We start from the raw sequence: 5795 nt of genomic DNA on the forward strand, positions 1-5795 counted from the left end.
TGTACAAATATTAACTCATGCAGTTCAATAATAATTAAAAAAAACAATCAAAAATGAACAGAAGACCTAAATAGATGTTTTTTCCAAAGATATATAGATGGCCAAGTGTGCTTAGTCCCTCAGTCATGTCCAACTCTTTGTGATCCCCTAGACTGTAATTTGCCAGAACCCTCTGTTCATGGGGAATCTCCAGGCAAGAATACTGAAGTAGGTTGCCATGTCCTCCTCCAGGGGATCTTCCCAATCCAAGGGCTGAACCCAGGTCTCTCGTATTACAGGCAGATTCTGTACCATCTGAGCCACCAGGGAAGCTAAGAGGCACATGAAAAGATGCTCAACATCACTAATTATCAGAGAAACACAAACCAAAACTAAAATGAGATATCACCTATCAGTCCAGAATGGCCATCATCAAAAAGTCTACAAACAATAGATGCTAGAGACAGTGAGGAGAAAAGGAATCCTCCTACACTTCTGGTGGAAATGTACATTGGTACAGCCACTATGGAGAACAGTATGTAGGCTGCTTAAAAACTAAAAAGTAGAGCTACCATGCTGCTGCTGCTGCTGCTAAGTCACTTTAGTCGTGTCTGACTCTGTGTGACCCCATAGACGGCAGCCCATCAGGCTCCCCTGTCCCTGGGACTCTCCAGGCAAGAACACTGGAGTGGGTTGCCATTTCCTTCTCCAATGCATGAAAGTGAAAAGTGAAAGTGAAGCCGCTCAGTCGTGTCTGACTCTTTGCGACCCCATGGACTGTTCCTCCCACCATGGGATTCTCCAAGCAAGAGTACTGGAGTGGGTTTCCATTTCCTTCTCCACGGGATCTTCCCAACCCAGGGATCGAACCTGGGTCTCCTGCATTCCAGGCAGACACTTTAACCTCTGAGCCACCAGGAAATTAATTACAAATAGAAACTAAGTCACAGACTTAGAAAACAAACATTGTTTGTTATTGTTAGAAAACAAACCAAATAGGAAAGGTGAAGAGGAAGGATAAATTGGCAGTTTGGGATTGACATATATACATTACTATATTTAAAATAGATAACTGGCAAGGACCTATTATACAGCACAAGGAACTCTGTTCAGTCTTCTGTAATAACCTAAATGAGAAAAGAATTTGAAAAAGAATAGATATATGTACACGTATAACCGAATAACTTTGCAGTATACCTGAAATTAATACAAAAAATCAACTGCAGTATATAATTTAAAGCACAATTTAAATCACATTTTGATAATGGTTGATGCTTCATATTTTCAAATTAGAGCAAAAAGCAAGTTTTGGATTAGACTGGATCTGAATTGGTGTAAAACTGTATTGGTCTTTCACAAAGAGCAAAAGAGAAGGAAGAAAGACAAAGCTGGGGAATTTATGATACTGGATGAACAAGCTGATGAAGTTTGTCTTCATGGATATTGTGATAGGGTTTGCAAAGGGTTTTTAATTACAACTAATTTTTTATGCTCAATTGAATATATTCAGGTAGTAAACCTGAATAATCACTAGAAAAACATTTAAAAAGCAGATTTTTTTTTTGAAGTTACAATTTAATCATGGTAAATCTATTGTGTTGACAAATCACAGGAAATGGATATTTTTATATTAATAGGCAGAACAAAATAGGCATTTTAAGTACAGTGTTTCTATAACAGCTCCAAGATGGGAGTTTTTAGAATGATCATATCCTTTATTTTCCAAATTTTATTGCACAATAATTTCATGGTTGACTATATTGTTGGTAGAAGGTTTTTTAGGTTTTGTTTTTTTAAGTGAAAATTATTTATTTGCTTAGAGGAGAGTTCTAAAATATTTCCAGAGTATTTTGAGCCCTTTATACTGAAAGGTTGTTGTTGAATCATGCGAATACACCAGGATTCTTGGCTCCCGGAGGAGAAGAATTCAATCCGGGGCCAGAGACAAGGCTTGATTGCTCAGAGCTTTTGTGTAATAAAGTTTTATTAAAGTATAAAGGAGATAGAGAAAGCTTCTGACATAGGCATCAGAAGGGGGCAGAAAGAGTACCCCCTTGCTAGTCTTCAGCTGGATGTTATATAGTCACTAGCAGTCTGTTAATGAAAGAAAGGAACGTCTTATAATTCAGAATAGCACCAGGCCCCTCACCCATAAGATGCATTTTGGGATAATCTTGGCACCAAATGGTTTATCTTGGGCCATAAAATAATTAACTTGAATCTTAAAGAAGGGCAGGCCACCATACAAATAGTTTCATTTACATAGATTAGGGGAACAATATCTGAGTATAACATACTGGTTTGTCAAGTAGGTTTTGGGCCAAGAGGCGGAACCGACTTGGAGACAGAGTTTGGGGTGAAGGCGTAGTACATTAGCATAGCTTAAGACAAACATTTCCATAAGAAAAAGGCATTGGTTATCTCTAGGCTCAAGAATAGCTAACTTCAGGAGAAACCGGGTGTCATTATGGCAACACAGTATTTTAAGAGAAACCTCTTTTTAAATTTTTATAGAGAAGGAAAAAAATATTGCTAGTTTGTTTCTTCCTGACGCTTAAGAGAGATAAAAATGTCTGACACTTGCAGGCTATTTCCTCCATTTGGAGACCCCTGGCCTTCCTGCCTATTACCCTCTCAATACCTTCTGAAGGAATATTTATTTTGAGGGTAAACTATAATATTGATGTTCTTAGGTTACTTAAACAATTAAAATACAAATTTAAATATGAAAAATTCCAATAGATCAAATACATGTAATTTTTGCAATGTCAGAGGGTGGAATTAACTATGGGCTCAATATGACCCAAGATAATTGCACTCCTGCTTTAACTCTGGATGGCCAGTTTACATGTAGTCTGGTAGCTAGAACCCACATAGATGTCTGGAGACTGGAAGGAAAGGACTAGGCTTAACTTGGGTCAGAATTGGAGAGATTTCCAAGTCAGTGGCCACAGGAGAGCCAGAGCAGCTGTCTGAAGGTGGCTACATAGGTAATCAATGCACAGCTCTGGTCAGGGAATGAGATGGCACTGCATAAAGAGATGGACGCCCACAGATTTTTAAATATTGGCTAATGTAGAGCTCAAAAGAAAATTCTTTTTGATTATCTTTTTGCTAAACCAGGAAACAATCATCTTGAAGTAGACATTATATGCAAACTTCAATAACCAAGATCTTGTCAGTTAAGTCAGTGAATGTTGCTTACTCTGTACTTCAGTATTTCAGTGATAGACTGTGTCTTGATTGCTGCACTGGGCATTATTCAGCATGTGGAGCTTATTCACACCCAGGAAACTCACATAAGCAAAGAAATTTACATGTGTTAAATCATTCAGTTCTCTAACCCAGACCTTGGAGCCAGTTGATCAATTGAATACATTTAAAAAGATAGACTTGCAGTTAAGGAATTAGAGGAAGATCCCATTATTGTTTAGTTACAAAAGTTTAGCACATTTAAACATCAAAATAAGAAAATTATATAAGAATGAGCTTAAATGTAAGTTAAATATAAGTATCTATATTATTTTTTTAATTATTTTTTTCCAGTTTAAAAAATCTCCCCAAGATTCAAAAGTTTTCTTTTCAGAAAAGTGAAAGTGAAGTCACTCAGTCATCTCCGACTGTTTGCGACCCCATGGACGATAGCTGACCAGGTTCCTCCATCCATGGGATTTTCCAGGCAAGAATACTGGAGTGGGTTGCCATTTCCTTCTCCACAGGATCTTCCCAACCCAGGGATTGAACCTGGGTCTCTGGCATTGTAGGCAGACAATTTACCATCTGAGCCACCAGGGTGTCTCTTAGCAACTTGTTACTTGTTACCACATAGTTACTTATAAAATTCAGAAATATTTCATTTACTTTCTAAAATTATGAAATCTTATAACTCTAATTCCTACAGTATCTGCTTCTATATTGCTCTGGGGTTACATATGAACATCATTATCTCTCTCTAAAACCTACTGGTATTTTTAAGGAAGATAATGAATATCCATTTATTAGCAAATTTTTAATGTGATTTTTCAAAATCATAATTATCAGTAAGTTATTAATGAAATGATCATTGTTATTACCCACAATGAGAGACCCAAGCTTAGAACGAGAAGGTGCAGTAGCCTTATACATTGCTTATCTTTAAATGATTTATTTCACTCACAGTACTAATAACGTGGTTTCTGGATATTACTTTTCTTGCATGAGCAGAGCTCTAAGTGATCATCAAAGGCTATTGCAGTGCTAAATTGAGGAAAAGTTTTCATGTACCGGTCTTTCATTTTTTAGCTGATTTCCTTATGAAACCTAATGTTACTCTACAGCCTCTCCCAGAAATTAATTCCACATGATTGGAAACTCATCAGCATTTTGCATTAGCTGGGGCATGTCTGAGAATTTTAACTATGGAAATACGTATTACTTGTTTAAATCACTAGCCCTCTCCATTGGTGAAGTGAATACTGAGTTAGCAGAATTCTCTTCTATAGGGCACAATAGATATACAGGGAACGCAGAAGAGTGTAGCTGAATACAAGCACCTGTGACCTCTAGCAGTGTATATAAGGGGATCACTGAATAAGACCTTTTTCCACAGGAATAACTGATCTCAGGTGTTATTATATTTACATTGATCACAAGTCTTTGATTTCAAAAAAAGGTATGTAAGTGTCTGCTTCATTTTTGTTCTGTTTTTAAACCATTCCTTTTGGACACATAACAAATATGATTTCAGAAAAATGTTAGTGTGTGCTTTATATAATGTAGACTATATTGGCTTGAAGTTGAGAAGTTTCTTAAATATTTGAAGATAAAATGGGCATGGTGTGCTGCAGTCCACAGGATTGCAAAGAGTTTGACACAACTTAGTGATTGAACAATAACAACAAAATATTATTATTTATATCATTTAAAAGCATAGAGAAAAACAAATTAAGATGCATGAGTTCTGCAAAATGGAGAAGGAAATTTTCAAAAGACTACAGTACAGCAATGTTAGATTCAAAGTGATACATACAAATTATATTTAATTATAAAATAGGAAGGAAACATCTCTACCTCAGTCTTTTCCTTAAAGTGAGAAACCATCAGGCATTTATGAGAAATAATTTATGAAGACAGTCTTTCTTTGATAATGATGAAAAACACTAATATCTTCCTTAAGATGGTGCTTTAGCTAACTGTGCCACAACCAATTTTTTATTAATCTATTTTTTCTGGAATACATGATTTGTTTTTTATGATATATGATTATATAAAGTAATAAGCCATATTTTAAGAGACATTTATTATATTGCAAAAATAAACTTTGAATATCATGTCAAGATAGAGACTCTGATTTAGGGGCTGGCTGAATAACAATACAGCACAAACAACTTACATACCTTGGCTCTGAGACTTTACAAGTTTTGAAATAAAATTTGAAGTTAGCTAATACACATGCTTTAAAGACTTCAAAAATGTTTTTTTCAGATAAGACCAGTGTTTTTACATTTATTATTTCATATATAATTTAGATATTCATTAAGATGTTTGGATACTAAGTACTTGTTTACATGGAAGCATTCACTAAGAATTTTTAAAGCAATTTAATAGATTGAAACTCTTTAGGTTAATTTTAGCAATATGTAAAAACTGATGGTGTGAGACAAGTTATAGTATTTCAATTTATACAGAGCTGAGCTTATTACAGAACATTGTAAAGATATTTTTATCTGTACAGAAAAACTGTAATTTCTTCAACATTTAAAGCACATTTTTGAGTCTTCTCTTTAACCAACTTTATGGCACAAGGAATTATACCTGCTATACTGAAATGTAAAACT

The 5795-nt window shown here is 35.2% G+C and overlaps 1 non-coding gene across 1 annotated transcript; it reads right to left on the reverse strand.

The window, feature by feature from the left end:
- Positions 1-827: 827 nt before the first annotated feature.
- TRNAS-GGA lies at positions 828-900 on the reverse strand. Its single transcript has one exon. It is a non-coding gene; the product is annotated as a tRNA-Ser (tRNA).
- Between the last annotated feature and the right edge of the window lie 4895 nt (positions 901-5795).

This window comes from Bubalus bubalis, chromosome 1, assembly GCF_019923935.1.
Source record: "Bubalus bubalis isolate 160015118507 breed Murrah chromosome 1, NDDB_SH_1, whole genome shotgun sequence".
Taxonomy (NCBI): Eukaryota; Metazoa; Chordata; class Mammalia; order Artiodactyla; family Bovidae; genus Bubalus; species Bubalus bubalis.